The sequence below is a fragment of the Bubalus bubalis genome, chromosome 4 (genome assembly GCF_019923935.1).
Source record: "Bubalus bubalis isolate 160015118507 breed Murrah chromosome 4, NDDB_SH_1, whole genome shotgun sequence".
Taxonomy (NCBI): domain Eukaryota; kingdom Metazoa; phylum Chordata; class Mammalia; order Artiodactyla; family Bovidae; genus Bubalus; species Bubalus bubalis.
The window spans coordinates 108119157-108142264 of NC_059160.1; positions in this window are offsets into that span (position 1 = coordinate 108119157).

Consider the following 23108-nt stretch of genomic DNA (forward strand, 5'->3'; position numbering starts at 1 on the left):
ATGATACATAAGTGGAGAAGCTTTGGGTGGCCAGACCATGTGCTTTCAGACTTCAGTATGTAAGGAGTTTTGATCTTGGTATTTTATAGAGGCTTATATGGAACCATTAATTTGATTTTTTATAAATGTGTAGTAGGCTTCTTGCCTGGAGAATCCCAGGGACAGGGGAGCCTGGTGGGCTGCCGTCTATGGGGTCGCACAGAGTCGGACACGACTGAAGTGACTTAGCAGCAGCAGCAGCAGCAGTAGGCTTCTTACTGCTATGGCTTTAGCAAGAGGCTTTACCTGAGGCATGTGGGGTTTTTTGAGCTCAAGTTTAGGGTAGCTATGTCCACTTAAAACTGACGGTTTCTACAGAGGCAGGGTGTGATAATAGGGCCTTAAGCAGAAAAGTGCAGGCCTCAACAGAGGAGCAGGGAGGGGAGGGGAATGACGGAGACACACTGGCTTCACTGAAGCACAAGATGTGGCCGTGGGGCTCGCCCAAATGCTGGCCTGGATGGCCTCTGCTGATGCTGGCGAAGATGGGATCCATCGAGCTACTCTGGCTGTGCTATCATTAACAAAGCCACTGGCATGTGCAGGCAGCCTCAGGGTGCAAGCTGCAGCAGTCTGACCTTGAACTATATTTAAATTCACGGGTGAGCATCAGGGGCCTCATCAGAGGCTGAAGAGCTACCAGAATGCAACTTTCATCTGGGGCAACAATTTGATGACAGAAAAAATCCAGGTGTGCTAAACATTGATGACTATATCAGTATTTGCTGCTTTTAAACTTTCACTAAGGCAGAGAACTTGCGTACAGTACAGAGCTCTTGGGAAGTTCCTGGTTTAAATTGTTCATGCCAGTCATAAAATTCAGTATGAAAGAGCAAAATCTGAATAGAAAGATACTTGATTATGCTAGATGGGATCAGGACCGCAAGAGACCTGGTGATTGGCACTGCTCCACGACAAATCTCTACTTTGCAAGACAGCATCAGTGTTTGAAATGCGAGAATGAAGATACAGTGTGCCATGCTAAATGCATGGTGATAAATCTAGCTTCTTGATGCAAAATTTCTTCTGGTTTAGTTGACGTGTGCAGGGCGTGGGCCCCTGACAGTTGGCATAAACTGGCTGGCATTCTGATGAGACTAAAGCCATCCCAGTTATCCTCCTTCCTACGTACCAATGATTTTCTACAATGGAGTTTCTGCTATAAACTGACAATTACAACTACTTGGTTCTGGGAACATAATTTTGTCCATGATAACCACTGTATGAATTTGGTGAGCGTAAAGCAAGTGTTACGACTACTTTGGATGTTCTGTTAAATCTTTGGACCTTTTAAAAATTGAGACACACCACAGGCTTGATGCTGAACTAATTTAACCTTTGAGGTGCCAAATGAGAAAGGAAATGCCAAGGAAAACACACAGGCTGCCACGGCTGTAGGAATCCGTCTAGGCATTCACTTTTCTGGCTGTGAATGAACAAAATAAAACTGGGAGGGATTTTAATTTTGTTGGATATTTACCTTATAAGGGCAAGAGAAATGGATCTGGGGGTTTGATTTTTTTTGCCTTTGGATGTTTAATTTGAAAGGTAATTTAATATATAGACTTTATTTTCTCCCTAGGAGTTTGAAAGGGAAAATATTTATACTAAAACATGGGAAACATCAGCATTTTACTGTAAGTTTAATATTGGGCTCTCTTTAAGTGTTTGGATAATTGCCACTGAGAACACTTGATTGAGTCACCCATGGAACTGAGAGCTTTACAACAGAAATGCAAACTTCATGGGCTTAGTGACCCTGGGTTTACAAACATATATTGAGGTATAATCGATGGAATACATTTAAAATGTATTATTCGGTGAGTTTGGGCACATGTATACACTCAAGAAACCATCACCGTAATCACAAATCCATCACTGTTATCTCCAAAAGTTTCCTCATGCCCCTTTTTCATCAGTTCTACCAGGGGCTCCCCAAAGAGGTCCCCGGTAGCCACTGATCTGCTGTTCTGAGTTAGTCCAACTCTTTGCAGCCCCAAAGACTGTAGCCCGTCAGGCTCCTCTTGTCCATGGAATTCTCCAGGCAAGAATACTAGAGTGGATTGCCACTTTCTTCTCCAGAGGACCTCCCTGACCCAGGGATAGAACCTGGGTCTCCTGCATTGGGAGACAGATTATAAACAGTCTGAGCCACCAGCGTTACCATATATAATTAGCAGTTTCAAAAATTTTATAAAACTGGAATTATAGACTGTATACTCTTTTCTGTGTTTCTTTTAGTCAAATTTTAGATTCATCCGTGTTTTTTCATTTATCAATGTTTCCCTTTTTATTGCTGAGTACCCTATGGTATGGACGTGTCAGCATTTGTTTGTTCATTTACCTGTTGATTGACATTTGGGTTGTTCCTAGTTCGGGGCTCCCAAGAATAAAGCTACTAATTGAAGTCGCGCATTCGTGTCCGGACTCTTTGCGACCCTGTGGACTGTAGCCTACCAGGCTCTTCCATCCATGGGATTTTCCAGGCAAGAATACTGGAGTGGGTTGCCATTTCCTTCTCCAGGAGATCTTCCTGACCCAGGGATTGAACTCAGGTCTCCCGCATTGTAGGCCGACGCTTTACCATCTGAGCCACCAGGGAAGTCTTAGTTCGGGGCTCCCAAGAATAAAGCTACTATGAACGTTTCTGTATACGTGTTTGTGTGGACATAAACTTTCAGTTCTCTGTATAGGTAAATGCCTAGAGGGAAATGGTTCAGTCACATGGTAAGTATATAACATTTTAGGAAATGTGACATCTCTAAAGAGATTAGGTACTAGAAAAGGGGCTACCTGCTGAACGTGAGAAAAGCCTGCGAAGTCAAGTTAGAGGTCCAACAATGATACTCAAGATATCATAGCATCCTCCACTTCATATCTGTTTGTACTCAATGCAGATGCTACATTTTCTATTTTAAATCTCACTACTTTGTCTCAACCTGTTCCTTTCAGTACTAATAAAATAATGGGAGGTTGTCTCTAAAAGACATTGACATCTATGATTTGACTAGTCTTGTAACTTTTACTAATATCCATTGTGTGCCTCTGCTCCAGCAAGCTTAATTGAGACTTGCTCTGTAACAGCATCATGAAATTCCATGTTTGCCTGGGGGCACCACATCAGAGCCTCCCAAACTACAGCAGTTCCTTCACAAGTACTGTCCTCGCCTGGTACAATGTTAGATCAGATTCCTTCTACTCTTCAGTTTAAAGACTTATTGGTGTGACTAGAATATTGGAAACTGACCTACTAAGAGTCAAATTAATCCTTATAACTCCCCTTTGAGGTCATCCCAATATCCATTCAAACTTGAAGAAAGTTCAGGAATAAAACTCATTATTGAGTCTATTAGAATAAGGATGACCACATCTCAGTCCTTGCAGTACTCCCACACAGGGAGGTAAGAAGCTGATCAAAAGAGACTACCTCCGCTTGTTCATGATCTCAAGGTGGGTGATGGAATTTTGATGCCCAGATACCTAGCAGTTCCCAACACAAATATGCCCTATCCTCCAGCCCCTGAAAAAGTCAATATTTCACAGTAGTCAGTTTATATGCAGCTTTCCTTCCTAGACACATAAAGCCAGTTAATATTTGCTATTTTGTGGGAAAATGAATAGTATATCTAGATGTTTATACCTCAGGGATTTACAGAATCCTCATGTTTCCCTCCATCTAAACAAGTCAATCTAAACAAAAGGATTCATTTTTCTTTGAGAGTTCATCCTTGTACAGTATATAGATTACTGTGCCTTTACTAACCTAAGCACTTCACAGGAATACTTCCTATAACTCTTCTTAAAATTAACTGAAAAGCTTTACAAACCACGTAGGAAAAAGCTATAATTTTGCTAATAAATTACAAATCATTTGGGTCACAATCTGTCAGCCATGGATGCTTTCTGTTCACCAGAACACATAAAATTTCCATGTTACCAAAGTTCTAAACTAAGAAAAACAATGAAACCATTTTCTTTTTGAGGATTGACTGGTTATTACAAACAATAAATGCCTAATTTAAAAAACAGCTCAGTCCCTTCATGAGCTTATTAAAGCAACAGTTCCTGAGTCTCTTCCATGGGAAGCAGAAATGAAGAAGCTTTCTCCTTTTTCACTGCTTCTCTTCAACTATCTTCCACTTTGGGTATCCCAACCATGCCAAACCCTTTTCTCTTCTGTTAAAGAAAGAAAAGATGCTATATTTGGAGTATTAGCTCATGAGAGCCAGTAGGTTGCCTCTTTTAGCCTATTCCATGGCTTAGTAACAAACACATACTTTTCAGGCTTGCAAAATGTGAGCGCATCTGCCAAACAGGTTGAAGATTCTGCCAATATATTGTTTGTGTCTTACTAACTCTATGATTTGCACCTGCTGAACAATCATTGTTATAATACTTTTAGACAACACTCAAGATTTCTCTATCAGCAACTTTTGCATTTATGAAGCTTTTTTAATTATCTCTTTTATATATCCCTATTTAACAAAAGTCAAACCTTACTCTTGCAACTTGATTCCTTTTCAGGATGAAGGGGAAACGTGTCTATAGCAATGACTAAGGAAAGCATGTCCAGGACTGATCTTACAGAATCCTTTTAATTCATCTTGACTTAATACGACTTATAGATGGATTTTATTTTAGAAATTACAAAGGCATCCTCTTTTGCTATGTCTACCAAAAATGTAGCCATCCATTACATAATATTCGATCTTCCAGATTCCAGAATTAATAGTTCTGACTAAAGCCTTTATTGTGGCAAAAGACAAAAGATAATCTTTTAGAATTGTTCATGTCTCCCTAGGCAGACAATGGGGAAGATCTGCTCCAGGTCTCTCTTCTGTCTCTGGCTCCTTGTCATATGGCAGCAGAAGTCTAGTCTTCATGTGGTGTCCTCCCTGGGTGCATGCTTTTGTTTCCAAATTTCCCTTATGATAAATACACCAGTTATACTGTTTTAGGATTCACCCCAAATTACCTTATTTTCACATGATTACCTATGTAAAGCCCTTACCTCTAAATAATGTCACATTCTCAAGTCCTAGTGGTGAGGATTCCCGTATATCTTTTTTGAAATGAAGTGAAGTGAAAGTCACTTAGTCGTGTCTGACTCTGCAACCCCATGGACTATACAGTTCATGAAATTCTCCAGGCCAGAATACTGGAGTAGGTAGCCTTTCCCCTCCAGAGAATCTTCCCAACCCAAGGATCGAACCCAATATCTTTTTTAGGGAATACAATTCAACCAACAACACATATCAAGATGACAATGCTTTTCAGCATTACTGGGAACCATTTCTATTCTTACTATAGGCTCATGTGTCACAGTGCAAGTGAACTACTAACCAAGCTACAAACTATCAAATCAGTGGATTGCTACTCACATGAGATTTAAATTGAGACCAAGTCAAAAAAGTCTCCAGAAGCAGATAATTTCAAGAAGCAGTCATTTTGTCCAAGGGCTCTGAACCAAGGAGATGACAGTGGATATACAGTCCATGCCTGAGATTGACAAAGTAAGACACAGCTGAAAGAATTTCTTTAAAACAATCATTGTTTTTCTTGTAATTATTATTCTTGTATTCTTGGTCATTTAACCCAAATATCACATGATCATTGTCTTCTCTCAGCACAGTTGAGTTTAACCACGCTCAGTTCTTGGTATATTCAAAATAAGCAAGTTATTAGCCTGTGCATTTGCTATAGCATTTAGTGCAGAAATGGTTGGGTATATGGGAACTTCTTTGTTCATAAACAGAATATTTGCAGGCTACCATATCTTATGGGCTTCCCAGGTGGCGCTAGTGGTAAAGAACCCATCTGCAAATGTAGGAGACACAAGAGATGCCAGTTCAATCCCTAGGTCAGGAAGATCCCTTGGAGGAGGGCTTGGCAACCCACTCCAGTATTCTTGCCTGAAGAATCCCATAGACAGAGGAGCCTGGCGGACTATAGTCCATGGGGTCACAACTTAGCATGCATGCCCGTACCGTATCTTGTAGTTCTATTTATTATGCAAGGCATTTTCAATTGCTCTAGTTCCCATGATCTACATGAGGTTTGGGAAACCTTTCCCGTACTTTTCTGCAGAGGCCTGGTTTACCTGACCAAAAACAACAGAGGCCATGGGGTCTAAGTGGGGACAACTTTTGTTACAACTCAATTTCAGAGGCTAAAAACAATAATAGATAATGGCTGGCACAAATATGTATCTCTTTCAGCAATGTTCAAGAGATTAAATAATTGTATTAAGATGATTGGGAGGACATACACCCTGAGAAAACCATAACTGAAAGAGACACATGTACCCCAATGTTCACTGGAGCACTATTTACAATAGCTAGGACATGGAAGCAACCTAGATGTCCATTGATAGATGAATGGATAAAGAAGTTGTGGTAGATATTTACAATGGAATATTATTCAGCCATAAAAAGAACACATTTGAGTCAGTTCTAATGAGGTAGATGAACCTAGAGCATGTCACATGGAGTGAAGAAAGTCAGAAAGAGAAAAACAAAAATCGAATATTAACATATATATATGGAATCTAGAAAGATGTTATGGATGAACTTATTTGCAGGGCAGCAATGAAGAGAGACACAGAGAACAGACTTGTGGGCACAGGGTGGGAGGGAGAGGTGGGACAGATTGAGAGAGTGGCATGGAAACATATGCATCACCGTATGTAAAACAGATAGCCAGTGGGGATTTGCTCTGTGACAACCTAGAGGGGTGGGATGGGGTGGGACATGGGAGGGGGGTACAAGAAGGAGGGGACACATGTATACCTATGGCTGATTCACCCTGATAAATAGCAGAGACCAGCACAATATTATAAACCAATTATTCTCCAATTAAAAAAAACTAAAGTGCAATATAACAATCAAGACTTTGACATTCGTTTATCTTTAGAATTTTTTCTTTTCACTAGAAATTAAAGGCTTTGTCTCATTTGACACAAAATTCCCAACATGTTTTAGGTGCTTAATTACTGTAGGCTAAGTGTATGAATAAAAATTTTAGCCAAAAAAAAAAAAAAGAGAGAGAAAGAGAGAAGAAGACAGGGGGATACAACACCAAGGGAATTTAGTGCAAGTTTCCTAAGGATTAATTGTGAGTGATTCCTTCTTCCTTATATTGAATTGGTGAAATTAGGGCTTATAGAATGTTACGTGTTAACTGATTAGGTTTAGAAATTTATCCTGTCTCTTGTCAGCCTTACAGGTTGTCCAGCATCCATTAGCGAAGGCAAAGCACTATTCCACACACCAAAAATAGTTCATCCCTGGCTGGAAAGGTTGTTTGGTTCAAGGAAAATTTCTACTTGTGGTTACGTCTATGGTGATACAGTGCAGTTGTATAGGTTTCAGAGAATTGTTATCCTAATGAACCAGATTTATTGTTGAACCTCTGATGTATAGTGACACTCAAATGATTCTATGCTAGAGTAAATTGAATTCCTTATGGCCAAACTTCCTCCTCTGCTGCTGCTGCTGCTAAGTCTCATCAGTCGTGTCCGACTTTGTGCGACCCCATAGATGGTAGCCCACCAGGCTCCCCCGTCCCTGGGATTCTCCAGGCAATAACTCTCCTCTGGAATAGAGACAAAACCACAGGAAGGGACTGATGAACTTTGACCCCTTTTTCCGCACTACATATGAAGCAGAGGCAGCCAAATGCCATAATCCCAAGTTAGGGAAATCAGATATAAATCAGAGGTACTTCAAAGGTGGAATGCTAAAATGGGCACCATACAAGCACTCTAACCAGCCCAGGGCTTACTTAATCCACAAATCCAGATATAGCCATCCAATGGATGTCACTGCTGCTGCTGCTGCTGCTAAGTCACTTCAGTTGTATCCAACTCTGTGCAACCCCATAGACAGCAGCCCACCAGGCTCCCTCGTCCCTGGGATTCTCCAGGCAAGAACACTGAAGTGGGTTGCCATTTCCTTCTCCAATGCATGAAAGTGAAAAGTGAAAGTGAAGTCGCTCAGTCATGTCGGACTCTAGCGACCCCATGGACTGCAGTCTACCAGGCTCCTCCATCCATGGGATTTTCCAGGCAAGAGTACTGGAGTGGGGTGCCATTGCCTTCTCTGGGATGTCGCTGAGAGACCTTGTTTTCCTAATATAGAACAGAGATAGTTCACCATCTCATGGTTATAGAAGACCTAACTCCATTTCTTATCCCTCAAACTATGAGATCCTCCTATATTTGGTCTTTTATATTATGTATATTCATACTAAAATAATTTTATTATAATGTACTATTTTATTATTATAGTATATGTAATATGCCAAAGACTTTGACTGTGTGGATCACAATAAACTGTGAAAATTCTTAAAGAGATGGGAATACCAGACTATCTGACCTGTCTCTTGAGAAACCTGTATGCAGGTCAGGAAGCAACAGTTAGAACTGGACATGGAACAACAGACTAGTTCCAAATAGGAAAAGGAGTCCATCAGGGGTGTATATTGTCACCCTGCTTATTTAACTTATATGCAGAGTACATCATGAGAAATGCTGGGCTGGAAGAAGCACAAGCTGGAATCAAGATTGCTAGGAGAAATATCAATAACCTCAGATATGCAGACGACACCACCCTTATGGCAGAAAATGAAGAGGAACTAAAAAGCCTCTTGATGAAAGTGAAGGAGGAGAGTGAAAACGTTGGCTTAAAGCTCAACATTTAGAAAACTAAGATTATGGCATCTGGTCCCATCACTTCATGGGAAATAGACGAGGAAACAGTGGAAACAGTGTCAGACTTTATTTTTCTGGCCTCGAAAATCAATGCAGATGGTGATTGCAGCCATGAAATTAAAAGACACTTACTCCTTGGAAGGAAAGTTATGACCAACCTAGATAGCATATTCAAAAGCAGAGACATTACTTTGCCAACAAAGGTCCATCTAGTCAAGGCTATGGTTTTTCCTGTGGTCATGTATGGATGTGAGAGTTGGACTGTGAAGAAAGCTGAGCGCCGAAGAATTGATGCTTTTGAACTGTAGTGTTGGAGAAGACTCTTGAGAGTCCCTTGGACTGCAAGGAGATCCAACCAGTTCATCCTAAAGGAGATCAGTCCTGGGTGTTCATTGGAAGGATTGATGTTGAAGGTGAAACTCCAATACTTTGGCCACCTCATGTGAAGAGTTGACTCATTGGAAAAGACCCTGATGCTGGGAGGGATTGTGAGCAGGAGGAGAAGGGGACGACAGAGGATGAGATGGCTGGATGGCATCACTGACTCAATGGACATGAGTTTGGGTAAACTCTGGGAGTTGGTGATGGACAGGTAGGCCTGGCGTGCTGTGGTTCATGGGGTTGCAAAGAGTTGGACACAAATGAGCATCTGAACTGAACTGAACTGAACTGAATATTAATACAAGAGAAATAGAGAAACTAGTAGAAGGAGTCCTCTTCACAGAAGTGGAAAAAAAATCAAGTGGATTTTTAATACCATCCCCTCTCTTGTGCCATGCTTAGGAGAAAGTCTTTTAGAAATTCTGCTTAAGTTAATTACTATGGCAGTAGGTTTCGAAGGTGACTTTCTGTGCTTTTGTTTGTGTATGTGTGCTCAGTAAATCTGAATTTGTTTAAAAAACATTAGCATATTTGTGTGACCTGCACTTTATGCTTGCTTTTTGAGAAGGGTAGTTTGGATTTCTTTTTCGTAACCTACATATAATTTGATAATGGGGTATTAATGTATCATTTTATTTACTTATTTTAACTTTTTATTTTATATTGGAGTATAGCTGAGTAGTAGGCTCTAAAATAACTGAGGATGGCAACTGCAGCCATGAAATTAAAAGATTCTTGCTCCTTGGAAAGAAAGCTATGACAAAGCTAGACAGTATATTAAAAAGCAGAGACATCACTTTACTGTCCATATAGTCAAACAAATGTCCAACAAATGTCCATATAGTCAAAGCTATGGTGTTTCCAGTAGTTATGTATGGATGTAAGAGTTGGACCATCAAGAAGGCTGAGAACTGAAGAATTTATACTTTTAAATTGTAGTGCTAAAGAAGATTCTTGAGAGTCCCTTGGACTGCAAGGAGATCAAACCAGTCAAGTCTAAAGGAAACTGTCACGCGAGTGTATGTTCCTCGGTTCTTTGTCTCGTCACAACAAAGAATTGGAGCGACGGACATTAAAGCCCTCGGCGCGTCACAGCTTTTGGATCTTGGACAAACCGTGTTATAGCTCTTAGGCAAATCAGTGTTACAGCTCTATTTTATTTAGAAGATAGCAGGAGAGAGAGAGAGAGAGAGAGAGAGAGAAAGAGCACACACACGCGGGAGAAAGAGAGTCCTTGAGAAAGCGCTTTGGCTCCTCCTTTTATATGTTTTTCCCTCCACCTGGGCCTGCCCTATGCAATTTGGGCTTAGCCAGGAGTGCTGTTTGTTCTGCCTGAAGTCTTCACCCTGGTCCTCGGACCTTCCTTTGACCTTCCTTGTCTTTTAGCCACCGCCATTTTGGACTCCTTTTCCCTATTCTACCTATCTAATAAAACCAACCCTGAATATTCATTGGAAGGACTGCTGCTGAAGCTGAAGCTCCAATACTTTGCCCACTTGATGCAAAGAGCCAACTCATTGGAAAAGACCCTGGTGCTGGGAAAGATTGGAGGCAAAAGGAGAAAGGGGTGCCAGAGGAGGAGATGGTTAGATAACATCACCAACTCAACGGACATGTGTTTGAGCAAACCAGGAGATCAGAATGGCTACCCACTCCAGTACTCCTGCCTGGAGAATTCCATGGACAGAGGAGCCAGGTGGGCTACAATCCATGGGACTGCAAAGAATCAGAGAAGGACACGACCGAGTGACTTTCACTTGCACTTTCCTGGAGACAGTAAAGGACAGGGGAGCCTGGTGTGCAGCAACCCATGGGGTCACAAAGAGTTGGTCATGACTTAGAGACTGAAAAACTGCAAAATAGCCAGTTAACAGTGTTGTTTAAAGTTTTGATAGCTTACAGTGAACGATGTCAGATTCTTGATCTCCTAAGAAGAAGATTTAGCTTTGGGACCAGGGACCAGGCTTGATCAGCTTTTGTGTAGCAGAGTTTTAGTAAAATATGTAAAGGGACAGAGAAAGCTTCTGACATAGACATCAAAAAGGGGACAGAGAGTGCCCCCCCCCCCACTAGTCTTAGCAAGGAAGCTATATACTTTTTCAACTGGTTATGAACAATAAATCAAAAGAATGTCTCAAGGTTGTAAAGATCTTACTAGACCCTCTCCCACTATTTACATTTTAAGATGACAGGATTAAAATTAATAATAGAAAGATCTTACCAGACCCACTCCCATAATACACATTTTAAGATAACAGGATTAGTCAGAAGGTTTTCAAGAAGGAGAAACTGTCCTCAAGCAGGATACATTGTTGTTATATAAGCCTTACTAAGGAATGTAGAGGAAAAAAAAAAAAAGTTTGTCCTTTCCTCCTCCTTGAGAGCCCCAGACTCCTTTCTCCTCCTCAGAGACCCCGGACTTCTTATCAACCTGCCTAGGCGTTTACTCTGGAGAAGGGAATGGCAACCCACTCCAGGCAAATGTTCTTGCCTGGAGAATCCCAGGGACAGGGGAGCCTGGTGGGCTGCCGTCCCTGGGATCGCACAGAGTCGGACACGACTGAAGCGACTTAGCAGCAGCAGGAGTTTCCTCTCTCCTTTTCAGGTTGGATGTATTATTTTAAATTGTAAACATTCACAATAACTGTTTCCTTCATTAAAAAGTGATAAACTACTGCTAAATTCACTTATTACCTTTTATCCTCAAATTGCTTTTCCAAGCAAATTTATTTTTATGTACTTTATTAACAAATTAATTTAAAAACCAAATCTAAGTTTTAAATCAGAGAAGAAAGACCTAAAATTTACAGCAATCCAGGCCCAGCTCTTTAAAATTACTTTTTGAGATGTATTCTACAACATGGATTAACACAACTTATACTTCTGGACATTTCTATCTGTTTCATAGGGTGTATACTCAGCTATCATTAACTCTAAAGGCTTATCTACATTCTTAGATTTAATAGGAATGTTTTCACATTAGTGACCTATAAGTAGGACTTCCCTCATGGATCAGATAGTAAAGAATCTGCCTACAATGCAGGAGATCCAGCTTCAATCCTGGGTTCAGAAGATCCTCTGGAGAAGGGAATTAACAACTCTCTCCAGTATTCTTCCCTGGAGAAGGAAATGGCAACCCACTCCAGTATTCTTGCCTGGAGAATCCCATGGATGGAGAAGCCTAGAGGGGTACAGCCCACGGGGTTGCAAAGAGTCAGACATGACTGAGTGACTTAACTTTCCAGTATACTTGCCTGGAGAATCCCCATGAACAGAGGAGCCTGAGGAACCCATCAGGCTCCTCTGTCCATGGGGTTGCAAAGAGTCGGACACTACTGAGTGACTAAAATTTCAGTTTCCACTTTGCTAATAAGTGAGCCATCTGCAGGAGTCCTGACAACTTCTTTGTGCACCACAGGCTTTAGCAAGGTAGAATATTGTTCTTGAAATCAGAAGCCACTAATCTAGTGGAAAGGAGAGAATAGCTGCCTGCTCTTGATTGATGTAGTTTAAGAATTTTCAGTAATCTATTGTCCCACAAGTGCTTCCCAGGTGGCACTATGGCAACTCACTCCAGTATTCTTGCCTGGAGAATCCTGATGGACAGAGGAGTTTGGCAGGCTATAGTACATACGGTTGCAAAGAGTTGGACAAGACTGAAGTGACTTGACATACAGCCGCAATAATGGCTGAAGCTGGGAAACAATAGTAATGTATGTAAAGTATGATAGGAACAAATACACTTGAATGATCAACTTGCATATTTATAATTTGACAAAGGGTGAAATCTATGTTTATAGTTGTGACTACAAAATTATAATTGTTGGGAATTCCCTGGCAGTTCAACGATTAGGACTCTGTGCTATCACCGTGTGAGGAACAGCTTCCATCCCTATCAGGGAACCAAGATCCCGCAAGACTCGTGGTGAGCTCACTCCCCCCAAAATATTTTTTTCTGTTTTGCCACTTTAAAAGAAGCTATTAAAGAATTGGAGAACTAGCTTGAATGCTTAGTCTTGTGACATTCTGCAGATGACAATTTCAAATTGGTTTCTGATACTGTGAAAATGGGATAAACTGCTTCAGGATTACACATTGAAAGAGTAATAAATACTACTTTTAGGCCTTACCAAAAATGACTCAATTAACTGTACTCAAGTATATTTCATTTAGATTTTATAGAAAAGAATTCCAAAAATAATTTAGAATTTATAAGTGGGAATATATAAAGTAAAATACTGCTTAATTATTTATTCAAGGTCATAGAACAGTTTGGTTTCTAAGCTAGTAACAGAAACTTAATTTTCTAACATCTACCCCAAACTGCTATACAGATAACTCTAGAAATTCTATCTGTGAAATTTCAATCAAGACAGATATTTAAGCTCTTTGAAAACTTTGCTTGCTCTGTATTTCATCAGTTTCAGACTGATTACTATACAGTAATCCATGGTGGGTTTGTTTTTTTTGGACAGTACATCCTGACACAGCATTTTCCAACCTTTTGTGGTAACCATGACACAGGCACATTCAAATAAATTAATGTCCAGTCTCAACTAAGTCTTCTGAGTTGACCAGTAAAATCTCTGCTGTTCAACACAAAATACAAAAAAAGATCCCTTTTTATGCTCTAAAAAAACTCTTTTGGACCACTTAAATATCCAATTTTAGTGGAAAGAAAGTGTGAAAAAATAGTATTGAATATTTTTCACATCTGAAAGAGAGTAAAAATGTATGATTATTTTTCTCAACCCTTTCTTACACAGGTTTATTGAAAGATGAAAGCCCCTAGTTGTATTATCAAAAAGCTATAATAATTACCACCATTTTAAAAGAAAAAATACTTTATTTTAATTAATTTGAAATGATAATTTGTACACATGGAAGGTAGGAAAAAAATCGCTTCCTGCAATTGGCTCCAAAGAACATGAAAAAATAGCGAAGCTCCAATACTTATATTCAGATGACATAGTACTATATGTAGAAAATCCTAAAACTATTAGAGTTTATCAATGAATATGGTAAAGTTGCAGGATAAAAAATAAACACACAAAAATCGGTTGCATTTCTGTATATTAACAGTGAAATATCAGAAAGAGAAAATAAGGATATTCCTTTTACCATTGCATCAAAAATGACAAAATACCTAGGAATTTATTCCCATAAGGCAAAAGATCTATACTCCAAAAACTATAAGACCCTGACGAAAGAAATTAAAGACAACAAACCATCAAACAAATGGAGAGATATACCATGTTCTTAAATTGGAAGACTCAATATTGTTAAAATAGGCATACTACTCAAGGCAATCTACAGGTTCAATACAACGCCTATTAGATTACCAATGGCATTTTTCATAGAACTAGAACAAACAATTTTAAAATTTGTATGGAAACACAAAAGGCACTAAATAGCCAAAACAATCTTGAGACAGAAGAATGAAACTGGAAGAATCATACTCCCTGACTTCAGACTATATTACAAAGCTATGGCAATCAAGATAGTATGGTACGGACACAAAACCAGACATATAGATCAATGGAACAGGATACAAAGCCCAGAAATAAATCCACACACTTATGATCAATTAATTACAAAAGAGGCAAAAATATGCAATGGAAAAAGGACAGTCTCTTCAATAAATGATGCTGGGAAAACTGGACAGCTATAGGTAAAAGAATGAAATTAGAAGATTCTCTAACATTACATATGAAAACAAATTTGAAATGGATTAAAAGATCTAAATGTAAGACCAGATACTATAAAATTCCTAAAGGAAAACACAAGCATTCTTTGACATAAATATTGACATAGCAATATTTTTTTGATCCATCTCGGATAATGGAAATAAAAGCAAAAATTAAACAAATGGAGCCTAATTAAAATTAAAAGGTTTTACAGACCAAAGGAAACCATAAACAAAATCAAAAGACAACCAATGCAATGGGGAAGTATTTGCAAATGATGAAACCAGCAAGGGATTAATTTCTGTGTTTCCTTAGAGGCTCAGATAGTAAAGAATCTGCCTGCAATGAGGGAGACCCAGGTTCTATCCCTGGGTTGGGAAGATACCGTGAAGAAGGAAATGACAATCCACTCTGGTATTCTTGCTGGAGAATACAAACAGACCATACAGCTTAATATCAAGAAAACAAACAACTCAATAAAAAATGGGCAGAAGAACTAAATAGACGTTTTCCCAAAGAAGACATATAAATGACCAATAGGCACATTAAAAATTTCTCAACATTGCTAATTATTCAGTTCAGTTCTGCTCAGTTCAGTCACTCAGTCGTGTCCAACTCTTTGTGACCCCATGAATCACAGCACATCAGGCCTCCCTGTCCATCACCAACTCCTGGAGTTTATCCAAACTCATGTCCATTGAGTCAGTGATGCCATCCAGCCATCTCATCCTCTGTCGTCCCCTTCTCCTCCTGCCCCCAATCCCTCCTAGCATCAGGGTCTCTTCCCATGAGTCAACTCTTCGCATAAGGTGGCCAAAGTATTGGAGTTTCAGCTTCAGCTAATTATTAGAGAAATGCAAATCAAACCTACCCTGAGCTATTGCTTCACACCAGTCAGAATGGCCATCATCAAAATGTCTACAAATAATAAAAGCTGGAGAGGATGTGGAGAACAAAGGAACCCCCCCAACACTGTTGGTGAGGATATAAATTGGTGTAGTCACTATGGAGAATAATATGGATATTCCTTCAAAAACTAAAAATAGAGTTATCATATGATCCAGCAATCCCACTCTAGGGCATATACCTAGAGAAAACTCTATTTGAAAAGATACGTGCACCCCAATGTTTATAGCAGCACTATTTACAATACCAACCTAACTGTCCATCAACAGATGAATAGACAAAAAGGTGGCATATATGCATAATGGAATATTACTCAGCCCTAAAAAGAATGAAATAACACCATTTGCAGCAACACAAATGGACCTAGAGATTATCATACTAAGTGAAGTAAGTCAGACAGAGAAAGACAAGTAACATATGATATCACTTACATGTGGAATCTAAAAATTAATATAAATGAATTTATTTAGAACACAGAAATGACTCACAGACATTGAAAACAACCTACAGTTTCCAAAGGGAAAGTTGGGGAGGAATAAATTAGTACTTTGGGATTAGCAGATACGTACTACTATACACAAAATAGATAGACAACAAGGACCTACTGTAAAGCACAGGAAACTGCCTTCAGTATAATAACCTATAATGGAAAAGAATCTGAAAAACTATATATATATATATATATTCATGTGCTCAGTCGTTCAGTCATGTCCGACTCTTTGTGACCCCATGGACTATAGACCACCAGGCTCATCTGTCTATGGAATTGTCCAAGCAAGAATACTGGACCGGGTTGCCATTTCCTACTCCAGGGGATCTTCCCAACTCAGGGATATCAAACCCACAACTCCTGTGTCTCCTGCATTGGCAGGTGGGTCTTTTACCATTGTGCCACCTGTCATATGTATATATGTATATAATGTGTATATATGTATACACATACATATATGCCATTATAAATCAAATATATTTCAGTGAAAACAGAAAAAAAATGAAGCAAAGCAATCATCACATTCCTTTTCAATAATATCCTAATATATTGTAGTATGCTTCTAGAAACTTTCAGTTCTCCAGAAGATTTATCTGGATATTTCAGAAAGGAAATGTGCTTTCCATAATCCATAAATGCTTTTTTGTTTGTTTTTGTTTAAAGCAATTAACATTACATCTCAAAATGATCTTCTGGAATTTTAAGTGCCTCAAACCTTAAAAAAAAAAAAAATGGAAATCCAAATTAGGGAACTCAAGAATGTGGATTTGATGGCAAGAGGTTCTAGGAAGAATGGGAACCTGAACTATATATTTCTTAAGTCGGATTTATTTCCCTCCAGTGCATATAAAGAATCATTAACAATGTAAGGATTGATTTTAGAATAACAGAAAAGCCTAGCTATCACCTTGAGATTTAATGAGCCCTTTTCTTGGAACAGATGACATTTGCTCTTTCTTTCTAACAGATATGTTCTTTTTGAACCAAAGTTAGATGACTGTAAAAGGCTGTCTGGTCTGAAAAATTCCTTATGGCCTAAGTAAAATATATGAATTCAGCTTACATTTAATCTGCAAGTAATGTAGCAATCCACACTTTACATTAACAAATCTGCTAAAACACAGGTAGATGACCAATGGTTATTCTTTGCCCTCGCATTTTGTAGTGAACATAGTTACATATTACATTGTGGTTAATATAAAAGAAATAGGCAAACCAGCATAGGTAGGGAGAATTGTGGACATGTTTCATCTGGATACTTTATAATTAATAAATAGTACTATATTTGAAATAGATAGACCTCTAGATATGTTGGCTCTCTTCATCTCACGTAACACAACTGAACACTTCTCCAGTAATACTGATTAAAATAAAGAACCAAATCTGTAAGTTCTCTGAATTGTGTTAAGGTTTATAATTCCCAGGTAGATTGGCCCTTAGTATAATGCATTTTGTTTCCAAAGATGAGACATGAACATAAAATTTGCATTATCTAAAATCACAGCAAGAGACTGCTTAAAATCTGCGGTTGGATGTTTATAGCTGCCTTTCTCCTCATTCTCTTTATAGTGCTGTAATTGGATGAGCTACATATTAAAATTCACATCTTTTGTGCTGATGTTGTATTAATGGATTTTCTAAAGTTGAGTATTCAACTGCAATAACACAAATAATATAAAAGTATAAAGGGTTCTGCTATCCCATTTTGTTTCTTTTGCTGTGAATTAAAGAAAATGAACTTCTCATTATGACAATGGATTTCTCCAGGACCTAGTTCCTTGTTATTTCTGTAACATCCTCTCCTGCTGCTCCAGGATATGCAATTTATGTTGTACAAAAATTCTCATGATTCAGTAAGAACTGAACCATGACGCCACACTAGGCATGAACAAAATTGTAGGGAAGAGAAGATATTTTAGCTGTATATTTAGGAGGACTTGGTATTTAGTTCATTGAACGTGGTACATAATAGAAAAGGGATAATCTTGGATGATTTCCAAATCTGTATTTTGTGTGACAGTGAAATGAAGTCCTAAGGGTGGAGTTGGGAGGGGTAAGAATTTGGAAGTGATATAGTACTATATACTGTTGTTTCCCTATACCTTGCCTATACCTGTGTGAATAGTTTCCTTATGAACTTCTTGCCCAGTTTATATCATTTGTTTCCTGTTAGGATCTTGATTGGTACAATAATTAGTACCCAAAGTGGCCTTGGGAAGCAGAACTTCAAATTTTAGGAATGGATTTCTCACATTCTTGCAGAGTGCTGGGGAGAAATGGAGATGGGTAATCTATGACATGCAGAGACATTGTGTGTGTGTGTGTGTGTGTGTGCGTGCGCGCGCGCGCGTGCGTGCGTGCTCAGTCGTGTCCAACTCTTTGTGACCTCATGGACTGAAGCCTGCTGGGCTCCTCTATCCATGAAATTTTCCAGGCAAGAATACATGATGTGCAGAGACATTACGATTACTCAAATGATCACTGATGCTAGAAGGTGATGAAGCATATAGACAGAATACGGCATTGGGAATTCAAGTGAATGTAAAACTCAGTCGCTTTAGCAAAAACAGTGATTATAAAATTCATGGAGTCACCTGGCTCCTTCTGATAGCTCTAGAGTGTGTATATGTGGAAAATGAGTGATTAAAACCCAAAAATATCTGGCATGGACGTTTAGTAAGCTTAAAAGAAATCTTGAAGGAGTCCCTCATTTCTTATGCCCAGAGGGTAAGAACCAAGTCCAGGGTCCAATTCTGAGGGTTTCACAATTCAAATAAATTCTCAAGTCAACTAGGTCTCTTGTGCTTATAGAAAAGTATTGGTGGTAGAAAGGGTAGAATTTTAAACCAGGAGAAAGGGTCATTTGAGTAGCAAGGATGAAGCTGAGAACTTTGAGGTTCTCCCCACTCCCACCTATAGGTCTTTCACTCAAAGACATATAGAAAAACAAACAAACAAAACTTCTTCAGTATGAAAGCCTTTTGATGACTGCACTTGCCTCGCAAGCTAATTCCCCTCACAACACATCCATTACTGCTAGCAGAGATGCAAAGTCCAAGGACTGCTCTATATGGAGATGGCCTACACACCCAAAGGGGTTCAGGACCTCTCCAATCGGTACCGGCAAGAAATTAGAGAATGTGTGTCAAGGTAAATTTTAAGGGATTAGATCAAGGAGGATAAAGTATAAGGCATAACTGGGCTGAATTGTTATCATGGATGCATTGTCAGAATATGAAATTGAATCTATTGACTTAAGCATGTGAATATAATCTGGTGAGGTAGCTCTTTGAAGCCTGGACTCATCAATAATCCACATTTTACAAGGTGGAAATGTTGGAATGTTGCTGGCATAGCTAAATGAATAAGTCCAAAAGCTCAGAAATGCTGAATGAATCTGCTCAGCCCCTTACTACCATGCCCCACCGAGAGACAGTTGGGAATATGTCCTTCAACTAAGCTCTAAGAAATGTTTTATTGAGGAGGCTGCAAGATGAGTAGATGTGGAATTTTGTTAATGGGTTGCTAAACACAATCATCATTAAAAATTAAGTTAATAACCCCAAAAGGCTATTAATTCTAGTATTTCTTTCCCCGACTTCATATCTATGTGAAGCAGGAATTCCTTCAATAAAGGGTGCTGGACCAATAGGATAATCATATATGCAAAAAAGAGAAAACAGACCCTTGACCTATATAAGACTTTAAATGGCTCATAGGTCTAAAGGTAAAAGCTAAAACTATAAAATTTCTAGAAGAAAACACAGGAGAATCTTTGTGACTTAGGCAATGTTACTTGAACGTGTGATAACAAAAGCCTGATTCAAAAAAGAAAGCACTGATAAATTCAACTTCATTAAAGTAAACATTTTGTTTTTTGGAAGAGATCATTAAGAAAATGAAAACATGAGCCACCACACTGGGAGAAAGTCTCATATCTGGTAGGGACTCGTGCCCAGAATACATAAAAAACGTGCATGGGTGCTCAGCCGCGTCCGACCCTGCGGTCAACGTTTGTTCAGCAGCAAGTTGTAATTTTGGAGTTCTTACAGGAGAAGATGAGTGCACGTCCTTCTACTCCACCATCTTCCTCCTTTTTAAGTCTAAAAGAGCATAAACATGATTATTTTACTTGGATTTTTATTATGATTAGAGTCTTTATGTAACATTTAAAGTGTTTCTGTTCTGTCTGTGCTTGATTACTATACAAATATAAGAAAGTTTAAATTACTCCTGAAAGCCAGCAGAGGGTGTACAAGGTACTGATTTACTAGTGAGGAATTAAAAATCATTTAAACGTGTTCTTTTACTGATTTAGGGAATGAATTTGAGAAATCAAAATATTTATTCCATCAAATATCAGTATTATTAGAAATTTACACCTAGATAATCAAAATTTGCCTAAATATTTGTTGGTCCTCCATAAGTTATATCATTTAGGGAAGCACCAAAATTTTCTTTGGAGCAAGGATAATTTTTGGCATGAAGTTATACATACAATGCATATAACACAAAACTGAAATTGTGTATGGAGTTTATAGTAAATGTAATTCCAACTAATTCATTTTTGAAAATGAAACTCAGGAAAAATTCAGAGACAATGACTGTAGAATAGTTAATAAACTTATTATTTTGTCACTTATTTTTTATCACTTGAAAAAACTTTTCTCATGCTAAAATGTGCAAATAAGCACATGAAATTCTTGAATCAATAACACTTCTAAATATTTTTGATGTGCTTATTTCTTTAAATTTATAAGGAATTAGAAAACACCACAAACATGTAAGATAAAAGGGAGTTAATGATTTCACTATTTGTTCTTTAGTCACTAAGTCATGTCTGACTCTTTTGCAACCCCATGAACTGTAGCCTGCCAGGCTCTTCTGTCCATGGGATTTCCCAGCAAGAATACTGGAGTGGGTTGCCATTTCCCTCTCCAGGGTGTCTTCCCGACCCAGGGATGGAATCCAGTAGGGATTTAGAAATGGGTTTGTTTATACTGGATATTTTGAAAAAGCTATATTATTCCAGTGAAAGTTTTTGTCTGCAGGCTGCTGCTCTTTGATATTTATAAATATCATAATGATGGAGACTGCTATGAAGTAGAAAATGCTTCACTGAATCTCTCAGTAGCAGTAATTCAATCAAGCAAAGGTTACAAAAGCCCTGTGGGCCACTTGTTATGTGATAGCAGAAGCAGACCTGATTTTGTTGTATCAAAAATTTTTTAAGCAAGGAAGCTTAGTGTTAAATTTAATGCTCTATTATGGTAATTCTATTACTCTGAGCTTGATATATCCATTTCATTTTTGCTCCACATTTTTTCCTGTTTGTTGTCAGTATATCTTATGTGCTATATAAATGATGTGGGGTTAATTAAAAATGTTGATGCAATACTGTTTAAATATATATTACATATTTGTGTATAGACGTATATATAGCTATAGACAAATACACACTAAGTAAATAATCCTAATTTTTTTCACATTTGTGAATTTTAAAATTTCAGGAGGAAATATACTAAAAATATAAGGAGAATTGAATGCTGGAATGCTTGCTGACAGGAATACAAATGATTCATTTTTCTCATCGTAATTTCCAGTTTTCCAAAATTTCTAGAAATAAATTCTAATTTTTATATTTATAATTCTGTTATCAGAAAAATAAATAAAATTAAATAGAAACAGCCTTATAAAGGATTTACTGGGTAAGTAAGAAAAATTAAGTTTCAAGATGACACAGTGATTAATTACCAATTTTATATCTGACTCCATTAGATTTATTCTCATGAAATTTTTATGTCAATCTGCTCAGGAGGATGTGGAGTCATTTGTCTCTAGAAAATTTCTAGAAAAGATGAGACAGTCATTCTGTTGGAAAGTTGGGAAATTCATCTTTCTGAGAACAAAGGAGTAGGGCTTATGTTCCATAGAATTCTTTCTTTAGTCAGTCTAAACTGACATGATTTTGTCAGTTTTAGCATATTACACATTTTATGATTCATAGTAATTAAATAAAAGTCTCACCACCTTTGATTGACTCCTCTTGCTTTGCTTGTTTTAAAATTTGACACTATTATTTTTTAAAATTTGACACACACTTTTTTATTCTGCTACTTTCCTTTATCATTAGTTAATTAATTAAACAGGTATTCATTGAGTGTTCCTGCCCTGCCCAGCTCTTTTAGCTATCAGTATGAAGTTAGGAGTTTATCCGTGCTGCCTGGGTCCTGGTGCTTACACCCGGAGCTTAGCTTTGGGCTACCCCACAACCAATGTACCTATGTTTCAGCCTCGCAGCGCATACACGGCTATCCCCTGAGCACAACAGGCTCTACACTAGGGTCAGGTCTGTGTCAAGACTGCATGGGAGCCTTGGAGGATATTGTTGAAAAGACAAGTGCTTTAGAGATTCCTGGGGTCTTGTCCTCATTTAACTACACCTAATGACGTGTTGTTTTGTAAACTCGGAAGCTTCCCAGGTGAAATCTGAATGCTCCTTGCCCATACACATGGGCACAGAGGCAGCTTTTTTCCTCCCTTCTTTGTTGAAAAATCTATTTTTGTATTGAGGTAACACTGGTTTATTATGTTAGGTATCATACATGTGCACAACATTGGATTTCTACTTCTGTACACGCCATGGCATGCACTTCTGTACACGCCGTGGCATGCACTTCTGTACACGCCACTGCATGCTCATCACCAAACATTTAGTTTCCGTCTGTCACCACATAGTTGACCCCTCACCTATTTTTGCCCTCCACCCTCTTCCCCTCTGGTAACCACTACTCTGTTTTCTGGATCTATGTGTTTGTTTTTGTTTGGTTCATTCATTTTTTTTCTTGTTTTTTACATTCTACATGTGAGTAAAATCATATGGTATTTGTCCTTT